Source organism: Sinohyriopsis cumingii, chromosome 6, assembly GCF_028554795.1.
Source record: "Sinohyriopsis cumingii isolate HCF-2022 chromosome 6, ASM2855479v2, whole genome shotgun sequence".
Classification (NCBI taxonomy): Eukaryota; Metazoa; Mollusca; class Bivalvia; order Unionida; family Unionidae; genus Sinohyriopsis; species Sinohyriopsis cumingii.
In genome coordinates, this window is record NC_142966.1 from 132916835 (window position 1) to 132936165 (window position 19331).

The 19331-nt window shown below is 40.8% G+C and overlaps 1 long non-coding RNA gene across 1 annotated transcript; it reads left to right on the plus strand.

Annotated features, from left to right (window-relative positions):
• The first annotated feature begins 598 nt into the window (after window positions 1-598).
• LOC149798012 (uncharacterized) lies at window positions 599-8591 on the plus strand. The gene is made up of 4 exons (XR_016421941.1): window positions 599-680; window positions 2017-2059; window positions 2521-2658; window positions 8325-8591. It is a non-coding gene; the product is annotated as an uncharacterized LOC149798012 (long non-coding RNA).
• Window positions 8592-19331: the final 10740 nt, after the last annotated feature.

Sequence of the window (19331 nt, forward strand, 5' to 3'; positions counted from 1 at the left end):
TTATTGATTTTAAAATTACTATCTATAGTCTGTAATTGTTTTTAGTTCAATAGTTCTTTATGAAAAGATTAAAGTGTACGTGTCTCGTTCCTCAATCATGGAAATCGCATCCGTGGTAATACACGTCTTTAATCAATCATGATCATTTCTGGCATTGAAATGGAATGTAATAAATTAATAATTGGAAACTTCACTAATAAAAGTTGCCGCGGCGAGTCGGTGTCTTATCGGGGTGAAATTTCAACAAAACCGTGCGCGTCCCCATGCATGGGCGAACCCTGATCTGTAAAAAAAAATCTCAAACAGCAGTGGCAGAATAATGGTTTCAGATTTTGTTAGTGATGAAACGTTTGTTACCCATGGGGATTCATGATGAATGCTGCATCCTCGTTTGTTGCGAAGAAGAGTTTTCGGGAGCTTGACTGGGTGAACTCTGATTAGTAATCCAAATCTCAAATCTCCATTCAACCACTACTGGTTGAAACTGGAAGTGTACTACAGACCAGGAAGTAATGTCATGCATCTAAATTTAGTGCCTCGATTTTGACTTGTTGAAGGATTGCCTCGGTTTCGATTCACCTTATTAAGCTAACAGGACAAAGTTGCGACTGTCAAACTCATTTGACATCTAGTGAATGTTTTGCTTCTTTTTACGAAGTACACGTCAGGTGAAAGATCAGGTACGATGAGATGAGTAGATTTCATTATGCTTGTAACATATCTCGTGTTGAATTTTTTTTCCTAATTCTGTATTAACCGGTATCACGAACTGAGATGCTGATGTGACGTGCTGTATATATCCGGCTCGGACAATCTTCAAGACTAAATGCTTCGGACCCATTCTTGAATTTAAATCGACACAAGTCAGTTCAAGACTTTTCAAGTTTAGAACATATTATAGTTCTTTTAACTGTATTGTGTCTGTTAAAAAGTCTTTTGTCAAAAGTATACATTATGATTTTCTGTGTACGTATATCTCACATAGATATAAACTAAATGTATAAAACTTGTTTCGATTTTTACTCACGGCAACTTGTAAAAAGTCACAGCAAAATGAAGATAGCCGGAGTAACTGAACATTTTAGATAGCGCGATAAAAAATCTCTTTCAACGCAAAAATATGATTAATTTCAGGGTGGAATTTTGTTACCTTATTATTTGAAAACTATATTTCACATTTAGTACAATATATTCTGATTTCGAACCATACATCTTCTGTTATGTCCTTTTTAATATATAACACATATACAGGTTTCGAAATTTATAAATGTTCGTATTTTGTGGATATTAATTTTGGTCTCATGGTTTTTTTTTCTCTGTCTTTGCGTGTGTGTGTGTGTGTGTGTGTGTGTGTGTGTCTGCGCGGCGCTCACTGTCTGTCAGAAGTATACCAGTACCATAATGGAATTTTAGCTATTTGTTTTCAGAAATTAAAGCATATTGAGCTTCATTTACATTTCATTTTCTGTTAGTGCTTTTACTATTTTTATTACCAAATTAATTTAGAATATAAGCTATACTCACGGTAATTAACTTCCATATCTAAAAAAATGGCACAGTTGATGTTATGTACGTAAGAAGCTAAAAGAAGCAATGTAAAAGCGCATTATATTATAAATTGAGCTTGCACTGATTTACCAAGGTAGATACATATTAGAGGTAACTTTTAAGGTGAGAGGCTATACTGTACTCTTTTTCTCCTCGTGCATCTCCATCCCGTTATGTTGAAACAATGAGGCTGTTTTTATTTGCTTTATATTCTCTGGAAAAGAATATTGGCTTATTTTGTCGTGCAGTCTATCTCACCAGTCATGCCTTTACGTTAGTTATAAAAATAATAGTGCTTGCATGCACTGCAAAAGGTTAATTATCACCCCATTATCACCTAATTACAACAGATGTTCCAAATTACAATATATATATATATATATATATATATATATATATATATATATATATATATATATATATCAATCACACAAGATTTTTAATCTTTTAAGCTGGTTTTCATTTTAGTAATGGCGAGCATTAATAGCAGGAACAGTCCGAGATCCGCAAGGTATGTAATTATATTAAGAATATAACTTCATTTATAATGCGTTCTGCTTTACGGTGCTAAATTATACTAGCTGTTGAACTTCTTGCTCTAATTTTTAAGTTTTTCTCATGTTAGTATGGACATCACTTGCACATTCCAACGATAGGGCCTCCTCTGTTGAACAGGCCAGATAATGTTTAATCTGTTTAACTGGTGTAAAACGTATGCAAAGAGCAATAATCATATTCAGTATTAAAAATATACATTTTTCGATAAGCTAATCAAGTCTTATCGTACCTAATGAACTTACCTGGCAATTGTGTCTCTGGTAATTTATATCATGCAGACATATCAGGTTGCACATGTCCGTTAGCACATACAGGGTACAGCAAAATTAGGAAGATGAAACTAATAGTTTTCTCTTTATTCATATCGCATGAACAAATTACTCACCAATATCACTCACATCAATCCATTCATAGGAGAGCTGGAGATAAGGATTCCGTAAAAAGAACTGACTCATCGGCTACAGGTTCGGATAAGTTGATTTAGCTACAATAATTGAAGCAATGTCAGCCCTTCAAACCGTGGACTTAAAAGGATTACAAAGACGACTTAAAGTAAGTTGAACGAAGTTATGTATCTAGCTCTCCACACACAAAAAATTCTTAAAACCTATGCAGTTATGGTAGTTTATTAAAAAATTTATGTTTCTTGGTTTTAAAGTTTTTGCCCAATGTGTTGTGCAAAACCCTAGTTGTCTTGTTAGGATTCTTCAGTGTCAATCATAGCTGTAGTAATAGGCCGATTTGACTGAACCATACGTGACAATTTGTTACGAACGTTTATAATAGATCTGTGCGCTTTTTTGTCGGAGGTCTAAATAGGCGTCTGGATGTTATAGTAGAATAGTCAAAAGGAGGTGCCTGATTGTGGGTCTAAATGGGCATGTAGCGGATATAGTAGAATAATCAAAACGAAGGGGTCGAAGCGTGGCGAGCAAACGAGTGGACAAACAATCAATTAAAGAGAACTTCATTTCATGGATAAATAAAGAGATGTTTTCTCCTTCAGCATAAATACGGTCTGTCAAGGAAGCAGACAAACGAGGATTAGGCGGGTCTAGAATTTCTGCTAAAAGGTGGATAAGATATGTGAGATAACCGTAGATGAGATAAGACGATTATAATGCAAACCATCTCTCTAAAGACCTGATAAAAGAGACTTACTCAAACCACTAGCCATACCCGTTTTATTCTCGCAATCCTCCACGTGGGTATCCAGTAATAATCTCGAGATATGAATTTTAAAAACGACTGGAATATTTCCTGAACAGGTAGCATATCAATATAGGATGAATGTACACTAGTTTGTAAAGGTCTTGGTTATGGAGCGTCACGATTTTACTCCCTCGGACGACTATACGCTTATATCAGATATATTAGACGTATTATAGATGCATAAACCATTTAAGCCACCTGACTCTTTGAGGTACTCATCTCCCGTCTTTTTCGATAGATATGCTAATGGAAATTTTCTTTAGCGCATCAGAAGTGGAGCTGATGTAGCATATTAATGGTCTTTAGGATCCATACGAAACTGATCAGCTCATTAGAGCCGGTACCTTCGCCAGCGGACCCACACCAATGGAATTGTGGCGGTATTACAACCCATAAATCGCTAAATAGGAAAGAGTAACGTCTGGTTCTGGGAACTCTTCATTAGAGAAGGAGGCATATCATAAATGTGGCGAGACTATGTTTGCGATGGAGTTGCGCGTACCATCGACCAGTATCCGATTCTAATCGTACCTTTGGGCCTTGACTTGGAAGCGTCAGACTGTATACTTTCAGCCAACGAGAAGACTCAGCTCACGACAAATATTCTCTCTAAAGAGATAGCGAGAGGATCAGTCGTTAGAGTAGCGAGCACCCACGCACCAGCGATCCCCACGCATACGGCTAAGGTACTTGACGTCTCCGCCATGCCGTTGACAATGTAGACAGTACGAACATACTTCTTGCTGAGAGACCGGCGCCACTCAATCTCTACCTTAAGCTTAGCTTCGATATCACCGATCGTTTTCAGACGGTAGTTATGGGGACTGTCTACGGCCGTTACAACTGGATAAATTATAATTGATATTGGGCAGGCCTTTTCTAAATAACACTTCGAAAAGCAGTCTGACCATAACTAGGAACGAAGATCTTCCTAAGATTTCAAACATTCTAATAAAAATACATATTTTGGCTTTGAGGCCTAAATGATGGTTATTATATTATTGTCCCAACGTTTCCATCCTTTTGCTAACAACAAGCAGGGTAGTCCTTGAAGGAAACGCCAATCTTATTATAAGAAAACCGCATCAACTTGCGTTAATAAAACCCCACCCATGACTATAAAAAGGTATATGGTGGGCTCAACCCACACCCTCTCCACACGCAAGGAAACGTAGCGCCCATTAACAGTTACCGTATCGGGATTCCCAACTGAGTAAGTAACACAAGGCCTAAAACTGGTGTCACCAACCTTGGTTACTCTGAGAGCGGCTTGCTCGTCAACATACCTTGTCAACATCATTTCGCTTAGCCTAGCGACTGTGACGTCGGGATTGTGTATTAGAGCCACATTCTTGTTGTTGGCGTACGTTTTAGGAGCCACGTCCTTTTCATTGGCGTTCATTTTCACTTAAGCGTCTTTGTTAGCAGATTACATTTTGCGACAACGTCTTGGGCGTGGACGGATTGCTTTGTGGCGACATTTTACGACTGAGTGCAGTCTGTCAAGTTGCAAAGCGCCGCCAAACAGCAGCCTTGACCTGTGTTCCATTAAGCAGCTTATCAGCGTAACTCAGCCTGCTATCGGCCTGGAAGACAGCGATGTTGCCTGGTGCCTCTAATTGGTAGCACAGCTCATCGCTCGGGATGGACTTTACGCAGCTCGTGGTCGTTGGTTTCACTAAAAGAGATATTGATACTGATAACCTTTGGGATGTGAGCTTGATATAGCACGTCGGTGTTGTTTTGCCTCCCACGGCTAAGAAAAGTCTAGTGGGATTCTTTCATCAATCATAAGGTCGTAGTAAACGATAATGTTGCACTTGTCGCGATCAAAGTTTTTCGGCCCTAGAGCGACTATGTACAGCCGATTCGAGTTCATTCAAGACGTCAAGAAATTCAGAAACAAGTGGTTCTTGCCACTGCCCAAGGGGTCAAGTTAATGCAATCAGACGGTAGGGACCAGCGACCGGTGGTGTTGTTATGCCTCTCGCGAAGGAAAAATCTAACACGGCCATACTTGTCGAATGCCAGTACACTCCAAAAAGTTCTCATACTGTCCGCGTTGCTGGCAAAAGAACGAAACAGTGTGATGGTCCTGTCCATCTACTCGCATGTTCCTTCTGAGATTGTTGGTGCTGTGTGAGGGGCAGAAACGTTCACATTCATGGGGGCTGGAACGGTAAAAAGCGCTGCTGAGACATATCTGTGAGCCTTGGAAAGCTTCCAGGGCTGCCAAGATGTAAATATGAATGACATGCGACACTGTCCTAAGTCCGGCGTCGAACTGACCCACGATCTTAATGTCATTAGGAGACCCTCCATCGGCATGCGACCTGGCTGTATGCTCCTTAAAGTCTCAGGGTTTACTGGAAAGTGGAGGCGGCGGATAAAATTATGGCAATAAGTGGACGAAAAAAAAAAAGACAGGCCGTGTGGCAGAGCTTTCTATCTGTGCGGCATAAACTCATTGCATCAGTTTTCGCGTATTGGCCCACAGCGAAAATGACCAAGCCGTAGACACAAGTAAGCACTTTCTCCAACCGCTACAAGGCGATCTAACCCTAATCCAGTAAGGAGGTTCAAACTCTGAGTTGGCCTCCACCTGTGTTTGGACGCGACACAGGGTCGGCTCGTGATCCCATTGGGATCAATCCAGTTTTGTTGTGTCCGGTGGAGAGTGTAGAGAGACTTGTCTTTGTCAGGCTAACCACCCAAGTTATGTGTTTGCAACGTACCGCTGCGTTGGTGTGGTGTAACACTTTTTTCTACAAGAATTTCTTCAAGGTGTAGCTGCAGTCGGAGGTTAGCCGTGTCTTCCGCACTGACGGACGCATTATAGATTACATCTTGAAGCGTAGGATGACGAATGCAGTGGATAGTGACTTGGGTCTATTCATCTTTAGACTTTCAGATGATCTTTCTATTAACGTCGCTGTGAAGTGTTGGTGTGCATATAGTCAATCATATAGTAGAGATTTTCCTCCGCAGAAATATCCCTATAGTTGTCTTCCGTCGCCACTTTCATGATCAGGCTGTTACCATTAGAATATAAGAGATGGGCTTTAACATGGGTATAGTAAAAGTCAAGAACAGCATGGCCTGTGTAGATGGGTCGGTTAAGCTTATATCAGCCTTTTTGGAGTCTATGGTTACCAGATTATCCTCAAGATCTTAGGGGTCCTTAAGGCTGTGGCTAGCCATTAACCCCTTGACCCTCGGGTTTCACTTATGAGCTTTCGCCGATTTCCCATTGTTTTATGTTTTACCAAGAGCTTTTATTACACTCTAAAGCCCGATCATTTTGGTGTCCTTCATTTTAAGAGTTGGAGAATTCTGTTGTAAAAAAAAATCCAGTCGCTCCTTATTCATGGGGTTGATGATCTTCTTAGTACTTCCGATATATTGCCCTCACAGTTTGTCTACTAACTGAAAACCAAACAACCACTTTATCGGAAAGTTCATGTATTCAAAAACTTCTTGTGACCCGCTGCACGGAATTCTACTATTGATTATGACACCGTCATATGTATAATCCGATAAAATAATATATTGCAGAGCAACATCAATAGCACACGGGAAATGCATGTTTATAAGAAACATGACATAAAAAAACTTTAATTATAATTGATCTGTAGTATTCAATCATAGTCTTTTTGGAATGCTTACGACATGACGACCGCTGTCAGATCACCTTATAACACAATTGTCAGCCACACGTAAGATCTAGTGATTCTCATGACTGTACCCCTTGAGGTGCGTTTATCTTTCCTCCGCCATGGTAGCCGGATTGGTCTCTCTGGGGCTCCGTAGGTCTGAGTATGAAGGGATGAAAACGCATATTGACACTCTTTTACTTTGTTTATCTTTCCTATTAGATCTCTTCTACCTGCCATACCGCTACCTTATTTCCTATATTCTTGACAGAGTATACCCGTCGTTTAATAGTCAAATGTACCTGCACCAATGTTGATATAGATATGTATATAGATAGTAGTAGTAGTAGTAGTATTAGTAAGAGTATTAATAGTTGCAGCAGTAGTAGTAGTAGCAGTAGTCGTAGTAATAGCAGTAGTAGTAGTAGCAGCAGCAAAAGTAGTAGTTGTAGTAGCAGTAACAGTGGTAGTAGTATGAGAAGAATGTAGATCAAGAGAGCTACAGAGAACTAACATCTTAAGAGAACTGAATCAGCATGGTGACAATTTACTAAATTTTGCTCATGTATCTGGGATTCCGATCTCAAATGATCGATAACTATACATGCATCTAAGACAATTCTGGTACAGCTATATGTTGTTCGATTGCAGAATAGCCATAACAGTTAGGCCTCGCTGTTAGTGTAACATTGAATGGGGAACATAATGAAACTGTTGCTACCAGACATAGATACAATGAATTTGAAGCACATAGAAGTATAATATGTTGAAAATGTAAGATCTTCATTGTTACAAAATTGGACTCAATATCCCAAAAGCAAACCTAGCGGCAACAAAAGATTGAAGTAGTTAAAATGAAATAGTGCAGGTAAAAAAGAAGAAGAAGAAGAACAAGAAGAAGAAGAAGAAGGAGAAAAGAAGAAGAAAAAAGAAGAAAAAGATGAAGATGAAGAAGAAAGAAAGAAAGAAAAAGAAAGAAAGAAAGAAAGAAAGAAAGAAAGAAAGAAAGAAAGAAAGGAAGGAAGGAAGGAAGGAAGGAAGGAACGAACGAACGAAGGAAGGAAGGAAGGAAGGAAGGGAGGGAGGAAGGAACGAAGGAAGGAAAGTAGGAAGGTAGGATGGAAGAAAGAAAAAGAAAGAAACAAAGAAATAAGAAACAATCAAAGAAAGAAAGAAAACATAATAGTAGGTAAAACTGCTGATGTTGTTACAGTTATTGCAGCAGCAGTAGTATAGTTGCTCTATTGTTCATATTTCTTTCTGAATTATTGATTTCTTTCCTTCGCACTTGTTTCTAATAACGCTTCTTTCTTTGTCGATCATAATAACAACCATATTTTTGAACTGTTGCAGAATTATGTTCCTCGTGATTTGAAGAATGAGCAAGATAGACAAGATGCTAATATCAGATGTACTGAAAAAACAGACTGGGAAAGAAAATACATCGATTTGAGAAAGAAAGAATAACAAGAAATTAGGGGAGAAAGAGAAAGAATTTAAAACATTAACCGACGAACTTAATCAAAGACTTTCGGAGTGCCACAATGAACTGAAATCGCAGGAAAAGAGTATGAAAGAACAGGAAAAGGCAATGAACGATATTAAACGTGCAAAGGATGAAGCATTGATAATGTTACTTAATGTTTGTTGGTGACAGTATATTACATATTACACACGAATCGCCTTTGACTTTTCTTGGTTGTTATTAGTTGTTTATACAACTAAAACAACATTTTTGTATATGGCAAAATTATTAAGTCAAAACAAGATCGTGTTTAACTGAAATACTAACATTTGCACGCAGATCATATGATGTAAATTATGTTATACGTGACATATCAGTCTTTAGTACTACCGTGATCTGTAAGGTAGCTTGGTGCCACGGCAGCAGAGTTGCATATTTAAATTCCTTCACAGACTAGGCGGGCCGAAATCGCACTGATTTATTGCAGATGAAGAAAATGCCGCCAATATTACCGCTGAGGCAGTCGAGTAAGGTCGTCGATGAGTCCAAGTCACCGAGTTCAATTTGCACAAGCTAATCGGTGATTTTGATGATTACTGGGTAATCATTCTAAACGCACTCAAACAAGGCTGAGAACAACTCTGATTAATTCGGGTTAATCTAAACTGTGACACCATCAGTGGCAGTTATAGTGCGAACCTTTTCAGGTTCATAAAGTATTGTCACGCAGGGTTGATGTTGTTCGGCTTGTCATAGAATGCGAATGAGGGTGACCTGCTCTCAGTTACTCCTGCGACACCCGTTTATCTTCCATGTAAGAATCCTTGACTCAAGAACTTACGTTTTCTCTCATGGACCAGGTGGGTCACGTGTGGGACCTGCGCAGGGAGACTATGACATTACAACTGTGCATTAAAGATGAATCTTAATAAATAAAATGACGATCGTGAGAATACACGATTAACTCACATTTGTGACAACCAAAGTGCGCGACATAATACGGAAACATCCTCGGTAATATTGCCCGATGATTGTTCTCAGGAGCGCTAAAGATTCTTTGAATGTGGCATAGATGGCTAAACAATTTGATATACTGGTGGTTGACTGCCACAAAAGCGCGCCGTTTGAAAATCTGGGATTGCAGGCGGTCCAATCTATTCAAGATTGTCTACGACAATTAGTAACTCGTCAAATAAGGCGGTTGCGTTTCCGGTAATAGTTTCACTCCCATCATAGTCAAAAGTGCTCACGACGGTCAATAAAATCATTCATGTAACTGTTTAGCATAGTCTGACTAAGTTACAACAAACAAATACTGATTCAACAATTGCAAATATGGCAATGGGAAGCACATTTCACTTGTCTTGCAAAAGGTACCAGACGAAACCGATAATTCATGAAGCTTCATATTGGCTCGATTAAAAGCTATATTCAATCTTAAGTAGACTATTCTGATATGCGAGATCGAAGCAGCTGAATGTATCAGTATTATTTGCACCCAGCATGACGAATAGAGTTTAAAATGCAAGATACGTCTCGGTGTTCTCCCTTGTGAAACATTCTTGGAAACTGATGAAAACCTACTCAGGGCGTCAATAACAATCACTCAGCCAATACCAAAGTTGTATATTGCAACAGCGATATCATGACGTTCTCAAACTGCATACATTTTCATATCGGCGGAAAGGATATCAAAGCACATTCAGGCAACGTTAATGTTGCCAATATGATTCTCAGACTTGCTAGATACAACAAAGATGATATGATATGTTTTAAGGATACATGCGATCATGCAGATCCTACACAGTACAACGATGGTGTCTTCAAAATATTGCAGCCAAAGAGGACGTAAATTTTTCACTCGAGCAGCCATTCTCCAAGTATAGTTAATGCGTTGTTATGCTCTCTAACAAGACTCTTTAGTTGGAATCCTGTAGTAATTTTCTCAGATTAGTAATTGAACAGCATACTATAAATAACCTCATATCATGAAGGCATTGTTGATCTTAATAAAATCCTAGTTGCGAAGAAAAGGAGCGCAATAGGAAATATGTGCTGGGTCACAATACATCTTTCTCCGACAAAAGTAACCCGGATGCAGCTTAATCGGCTCAATGTGGTCAAGTAGCATTTACCTCGGTTACATTAAATTTGTCAAAGTTTGTGTTGATGCAAACGAGTAACGGAATATTTCCATTCTTCTTGGCGATCCCAGCTATGCAAATTCGACCGTTACAGGCTTTTGGAACCGACCCGGAATAGCTCTGAAAAAGGGGCCGGGGGAACTTACAGGCCTACAAAAATAAAAATGTCTTCGGTTATCTGCGTGGACTTGAAGCGGACGGAGTCTTCGGCTGTTGCACTGCTTATGACGACCACAGAGTGTCTGTTCACTAATTTCGATTTCCTCGCAATGGAAAAATCGTTTAAGCGCTTCTGATGGGTCTTCATGCGGATGAATTTCCATTGGTTATCCCCAGCGTGCGAAACCAACATCATTTATTTGAATTCGGCCCCTATTACCAATACACGTAGTAACATTATGAGTAGTGAATGGAGATACAGTAGGGACTAGGGGACTTTAATCTTAAAATAGGGACGTTGTACCGTAGTGACTGTGGAAATTTAACATGGAGAGCACAGAGTTTGTACAGTAGGGACAATGGGAATTTAACATGGTGGGATGGGACTGTTGAGGGACAATGGGAATTTAACATAGGAAATTTTAACATGGATGGGACTATAGAGGGACATTGGATTGGGTCTGTCTAGGAACAATAGAAATTGAACATGGTGGGCCTGTCTAGAGGCAATGGAAATGGAAAATGGGAGATGGATAGAACACAGACAATAGACAACAGACAATTTTTAAAAAGAAATTTAGGCATGAAAGTTAATGTCTTTTCGAGGCATAGGATTGGCATTGAAAAGGGCCTTTGGTTTTATGTTAACATACCATACTGTTAACATAGAGGTCTCCTTCTTTTCCTTAAACTCTGTCTCACTTATGGTCCGTAAATCAAAGCCCTCTTTAAACAACCTTGTCTTTCTACGTAGATTCTTCTTTTCCACACACATGTATCCGTCATCTTCACAATAGTCCACGAGGATCTTACGTATATGGGTAAGTCCGTTCTAAACATCGCTGAAGAGACGAGAGTAGAGGATTCCACGTCGGTCCCCATCTTGGTGACGATAACAGGTGAAGGAATGCAGCAAACTGCGGTTATTTATAGGGAAAAGGAGGATCGAAACGGATTGAGTTCATTGACCAATCCAAACATGCGTTACAAAATTCAGTCACCATTCGTCCAATCGGAAGAGAGCAGTCCTTGACGTCGCATTCCCTATATAGAGGCACTATCCATGCGACACAGTTAGCATAAACATGACGAAAACTCAGAAGACAATAAATTGGGGTGCACCGGCCGTAGAGACTACCCAAGTGAACCCGGACTTACTTCCAGAAGAGGTGAATTGGGATTTTGTGGATTTTCTTTCACAAGAATTTGTTCCGGAACCAGTACATTCGTTACCTTCTCCTTCTTTACCACACGTGGAGAATTTTAAACAGAGACAGAAAGAAGAGTTGGAGAAATTTATACAACAGCAAAAGGAAGCGGAACAAATTTTTCTTCTACAACATCAAGAAAAAGAGTTAAGAAAGAAACAAGAAGAAGAAGCAGCAAATAAACAAGAGGGTGAAAGTCAAACGGTTACGATACTGTTAGACATTTTAGCGGAGTTAAGAAGTTTGAAACAAATGTATCAGACTTCTTTATTACGACGGAAGAGAAAAAGACCTTCCCGAGCTAAACAACCCAACCCTGTCACAAGACCTACCATACCACCCTTAATTATTTATACCAAATCATCATCATCTTCAGTATGCAGTCCAGAAGTAGGCCTTGGCCGTGGCAAAGGCTTAAGGCAGCTAAAGTTGATTGCTTCCTAAGTTTTGTTGTTTAAAACGAACAAATACCCAAAGGCCCTTTTCAGGGCCACCCATTTCTCTCGAAAAGAGATAGTATTTCAATTGCCAACATCAATTAAAGCTCAAAAACCCTTTTTTTTACCCATATAGTACGTGTGAATGATTGAGTGCGTGAGTGTAGATTCTTATTCTAAAAATCAAAACCAAGAAACACTTACTTTTTATACACTGTCTATTCTGGTACAAATTTTACAATCCAATTCACAACACAACATAGCACTTTAAAAAGTTCATAGGCTTCTTCTTTGTCTGTCTTCAATCTCTCTTTTTTTTTAAATGTCTTCACTTTCACAGCTTTTTCCTCCTCTTCATCCTCACTTTCTTCCCTTATTTTTTTTCTCCTGTTTCTGTTTCTTCACCTGTCCGCTTTCTTCCTCTTCTTCCTCTCCATAACTCACCTCTTCTTCTTGCTCCTGTTGTTTCTTAGGGCAATCTGGAGACCGATGTCCTTTTTCTTGACAATGATAACAGGTATCTTGACTTATGTCTCTTCTAACCCCTGTTTTGTTTTTTTTTTTGACGGTCTGGACACTCTGAAGACCTATGTCCTTTATTCTTACAGATAAGCAAGTATGTTGACTTTTATCTCGAAAGGAGGGTGAGTAGTCCGTCAGCTTGTCTGAAGAAAATTTTCTAATGACCCCTCGCAAAGCTCTGATGAAAAGTTCGATCTGTGTAGTCTCGTCCATTGTTCTGCTCAGTTTGAGAGTGAAATGAATAGTGGAAGGACAAGACACACACCCTTTATATACGCTGGTCTGTCATGGATATAAAGTGACCCATGGTGTTTAAACTTTAGTCATTTGACATTTTGCAGTCAAGATGAAACGATCCAATTCATTCGTGAAGAAAGAAGAAGAAAGTAAGAGACAGAAACGTGATCTATTGCCTCGTACCATTGCTGAAGTCTTGGCACAAATTCATACCAGTGATTTTGAAGAGGACATGAGTGAACAAGAATCAAAACCCAGAGAGTCTGCACCTAGTCAAAGTTCACCACCCTTAGTCAACCCTGAAAAGTACTATCACATTCTAGAGACGGAAAAGCGCTCCTCTAGAAAATTTAGAACCACGGCTTACACTTGCAGGGTAAAGTTTAAAGATTTCAAGGCCGACTTACCATTGGAGAAAGCAGAAGGGTTCATCACCGAGATGTGGGATTCTTTCCTCACCACACTCAAGCGACAATGTGAAGCCAAAGAATACGATCGCTTGAGACTTTCCGTAGAACACGACGGCTTGAAATCCCATGTTTGGATCGAGTTTAGCAGCCCTGCAGAATTGACCCCTTCCAAAACCATGGACAAGATTTAACACGTGCAACAATCCAATGACCAGTTTGACATCACCGATAGAAAAGCCACTCTGTCCATGACCCACGTCTCTCCTTCTCAAGGGACTGGACGCAAAAAGGTCTTATTGGTGAACGGCCTTCGCAGCATTAAGACTAGCCTCGTCCAAATCAACAATTCTCAAGACCAGATGTGTTTAGCCAGGGCTATTGTAGTAGGACGATCCTATGCTGACAAAAACGACACAGCAGAATGGAAAAGAGCCTGGGAGAACATTCGAAAATCGGACCGAGCCAAACAACGAAATGAAGCAGAACTCCTGTTACAACAAGCCGGCCTGTCCAAAGACAAACCCTGTGGCATTCCTGAATTGCAAAAATTGCAAAATGTCCTAGCTTCACGCTACACCTTGAAAGTGTACCCTCATGAAGTGCGCGGACCTCTGCTGTTTCGAGGCCAAGACTTCAAGGACGGAAAATACATTCATCTCTATCATCACGATGAACATTTCGATACCATTACCACCATCGCCGCATTCCTGGGATACGGTTATTACTGTGAGAAATGTGACTATGGTTACAACAATGTAGAGCAACACAAACATTGTGGATCGAAATGCTCAGGATGTTTGGCCTCTCAACCCTGTCTGGACGAAGGACAAGAACGAGTGCATTGCCCTGCTTGTCTGCGCACGTTTGTCAGCCCTGTCTGTTACCAACAACATCTGAAGACACACGGTTCACAGCAGAAATGTGCTTGCCAACTCCTGAGATTGTGCCCTACGTTTGGACAAGGCATACATACCAATAGTGCCAAGACACACGTATGTCGAGGAAAGAAAAAATGTCACATTTGTCACCAAATCGTGGACTTGGAACACGAATGCTACATGCAAAAATACCAACCCCAACAAGAGAAAGATGATGGTCACAAGAAGAAGAAGAAAGGCAATTTCATCTTTTTCTATTTCGAATGCATGCAAGAGACTGGCATTCACATTCCTAATTTCTGCGTGGCTCATCGAGCGTGTGAGAAGTGCATTCAAGAACCTATCTTGAGTCATTGTCCTCACTGCAACAAAATTCCTGGAGGACGTGAAAAAATCTTTCGGGGACCGAACACGTTGGCCGATTTGGCCCGATGGGTCTTAGACCCCATCGACAAGACATGGAGTCAAGAGAACATCGAACGTTACGGAGATTGTCATCGTCATGCCACGGTGATGGCTCACAATTTCTCGGGGTACGATGGACAGTTTCTTCTCAGGTACTATACGGAACATGGTACCGAGCGTCCTAAAGTCACTTTGAACGGAGCCAAAATCATTTTCATGCAAGTGGGACAAGTACAGTTTAAAGATTCGATGAGCTATTTGGCCATGCCTTTGAGTCGAATGCCTAAAACGTTTGGAATGACAGAAATGGCTAAAGGGTACTCTCCACACTTTTTCAATACCGAAGCCAATCAACATGCCGTTCTACCTCATTTGCCTGGGGCTCACTATTACGACCCTGACAACATGCGTACCGAACAACGAGAAGCTTTCTACGCTTGGTACCAGGCTCACGCCTCGGACCTTTTTGACTTTCAGGAAGAAATGCTAAAGTATTGTCGTTCCGACGTGGACATTTTACGGCGTTCCTGTGGAAAATTTCGAGAACTGTTCATGGAACACGGAGGGGTCGATCCTTTGAAAGAAGCTTGCACCATTGCCAAAGCATGTTCCTTAGTCTACCGACAACGATTCATGCCTAAAAACACCGTGACTGTCATCAGTCCTCAAACGACCAACTATGTCAAACATCAATACTCGGTCAAAGCCTTACGCTGGTTACATTACTTGTGCGACAAGGAAGACAAATGGATTCAGAATGTTCGCAACGGAGGGGGAGAAAAGACCATCGGAACGTATTCGGTCGATGGGTGGGACTTAGAAAACCCCAAGATCGTGTACGAGTTTAACGGTTGTTTATTTCACGGATGTCCCGTCTGTTACCCTGACCGTAGCACTAAAAATCAGTTTTTACATCGAACCATGGAAGACTTGTACCAGGACACTTGTCAGCGGCGCATGAAGTTAGAACAGCAGGGAAACCAAGTGGTGGAAATGTGGGAACACGAGTACGATCACCGTTTGAAAATCGTTCCCGAGTTTAAAAGCACCGTGGAAAGTTACCAGTTCAAGGATCCCCTGAATCCGAGGGATAGTTTGTACGGAGGAAGAACCAATGCCACCTGTTTGCTGTACCAAGTCGACGAAGTGAAAGGAGAAGAAATCAAATACTTGAACGTGTGTTCGCTGTATCCCTACGTGTACAAATATTGTCACTTTCCTGCAGGACACCCGCAATTGTTAACGCAACACATCGACCTCAAAACCATTCGACAATACGAAGGCTTGATCAAGTGCAAAGTTTTGCCTCCCATGGACTTGTACCATCCCGTGTTACCTCACCATTGTCAAGGCAAGCTGATGTTTCCCTTGTGCTGTACTTGTGCCGAAACGTGTAACCAAGATCAACCGTGTCAGCACACCCAGGAAGAACATGCCTTGACGGGGACGTGGGTTAGCGTGGAATTGTACAAAGCTCTAGACATGGGATACCAACTGTTAGAAGTGTAAGAAATTTAACACTTTCCCAAGACACAAGAATACCACAAGGGTGACCAAACTCAGAAAGGCATTTTCACAGACTACGTGGCTGCTTTTTTGAAACTGAAACAAGAAGCCAGTGGCTATCCTTCCTGGTGTCACACTCCCGAAGACCAAAAGACATTCAAAGAGAAATACTGGGCACAAGAAGGCAGGCATCGTTTGCCAAAGGGATGTTAAATTGCTTGTGGGGTAAAATGGCACAACGACCGTGTTTACCCAAGACGGAGTATTTGACAGAACCTTCCCGCTTCTTCCAGATGATTCATGACAAAACCAAATACATGAAACACGTGGACGTTGTTCGCGAGGATTTGATCTTAGTTAATTACGAAGAAGATCTGGACTTTGTAGAAGCGAAGGAATTTAGAAATGTCATCATTGCGGCTTACGTGACAGCTCATGCTCGCTTAAAATTGTACGAAGTTTTAGAACTGTTAGGGGAACGCGTCCTGTACTTTGACACGGACAGTTGCATCTACATCGAGTACCCGGGTCAACATCACACTGGCATCGAAGGAGACCGTTTAGGAGCATGGACAGACGAGCATCCCGACGAGAAAATTTTAAGTTTCGCAAGTGGCGGTCCTAAAAATTACGACTACGAATACCGGAACAAACAAGAAGTGCACACGGAGTTTAAAGTGAAAGGATTGACTCTGAATTATCGTACCAGTCGAGTGGTGAACTTTGGCATATTGAAAGAAGCCTTGCAGTCTGGAAAAGATGAAAACTTTAAAGTGACCACCTACCAGCCAAACAAGATTGTACGTTTACCCACTCACCAAATCGTCAGTCGACCCTTGGAAAAAGTTTATCAAATTGTGTACCAGAAGCGAGTGCGTCTTCCCAATCACTTTACTTTGCCGTATGGACACGTCGGAATTGGTCTGTATATAAAAAGGGACAATGTCCAAGATCAATAGTTCATTGTGACTACCAAGACCAAGCGAACAAGATGAATACTTTCAGAGAAATACAAAACAAGTTCAGACTGGCACAATTCAAGTTTGGGGCCTCTGAAGTGGAATGCGATTGTGTGCCTTGCGATGTGAGCGATGCTGTACACTGTGACCTTAGCAATGCCGTAAAGCATCATGGGAACTTTGTTCTCACTAACCCTATGGTGCTGTACGTGTCAAATCTGAAAGCGATGCTACTCGTCCTCTTGGACACTTTACTGGGTTTCATGATCAATGTGGATGTCAACCTTTACGTCTACCACTCTACGGATGTCATCCAGCCCTGAGCAAACTCCTATCGATGTCACCCTGCCCTCATCGAAACGAACCTGTGAAAAACGAATATTCGTTTCCTGTGCGTTTGTCTGAATACTGCAACTTTGAAAATCGTTTTCAATCGTTCAAAGGAAAATGGCCTAAGTATCTGGGAGGACCAAACCCCGAAGAATTAGCCAGAGCCGGATTTTTCTACTTGGGGGAAGGGGATAAAGTCAAGTGCTTCAGTTGCGGTGTGTCACTGCACCACTGGGAACCACAAGATTCGGCCTACCTGGAACATGCTCGATGGTCTCCCAGTTGTCACTATTTACCTTTAGTTGGAGAATATCAGTAATCCCTGAATGGATACTTTACAAGAGAACATTCGTGGTTTGCCTGTGGAGTTGAGAGAACGCATTTACCGAGAACTGGTCAAAATACAAGTGAAACGTAAAGAACAATTGCATCTGTTACGTCACCGGTGTTTGAACCACTGTTACCTCAATGCTATCAGAGGACTGATCCATGAGAAAGTGTTCCATTGGGCAGACCTTCATCAACTACCCCTTGGTTTAAAGGATTGGTTTGTTATTGATGATTCTATTTCTTACAATGTAAACTCACTGAATCGAATTCCAGAGGAAGCGTTAAAGGAATACCAACATCTTTTACACAATGTCACCTTAGTAAAAGAGGAAATTTCTGAACGAACTGTGATGTGCAAATTAGTGACTAAACCATTTAGATTCGCTACTGGAGTAAAACCATGTCTGTGTAGACAGTACATTTATTGCTTCCGAAAAAAAAGATTTTTAGTATGACCTATTCATGGATACTTTACAAGAGAACATCCGTGGTTTGCCTGTGGAATTGAGAGAACGCATTTACCGAGAACTGGTCAAAATAAAGAACAATTGCATTCGTTACGTCACCGGTGTTTGAACCACTGGTACCTGAATGTGAATGCTATAAAAGAACTGATTCGTAAGAAATTGTTCCAGTGGTCAGACATTGTTCAAAACTTTGAGGTCGCAAATGATCGACATGTTCATAATTTTGGTTACTTCGAGATTCACCTAGTGCAACGAATTGAGGAAGAAGAGTTAAACGATTACTAACATATTTTACGTGGAATCTGCTTAGTGGAAGAGGAAACTTTTAAACGAACTCTGACCTGTAGGTTACAGTATGCAAGATTTAGATTTCCTACTGGAGAACGAAGATCTCTGGCAGGAAAAGTAAATTTATTGCATCCGAAAAAAAGAGAATATAAAAACAGGTTGCCATGCCAAGGCTTTTATCACATGTGATTGAACAGGTTCCGTAGAAGGAACTCAGTGACAATATTCAAACCGCGGAAGATTACCATCACTTAGTACGACAACTGCATCCATTCAATTTGGGTGGACAAGTGGTGTGTGTCTTAGTGACTTGTTTTCTGGAATTTCGTTTACCAGCCGATTCCTTGTGGACTCTTTACTAACAGTACTTACCACCCGAATGGCCTTAAATGTTCATGAAAGACTGATTTTGCTCAAAGCCTTGTGTTTTCATCTGGATACTTCTCGTCCTTTACGGGAAAAACAGATTTGTCAACTTTTAGCTACCGAAGACGTGTATGACGATGTGTGTGTAGCTTGTGACTTACACTCCCATTGGACAGATGTACGTGCCTGGAAAAAATGGGGTTTTGAGGCTTGGACCCAAGAAGTGGCCCAGTATACTCGAGAGTTGTG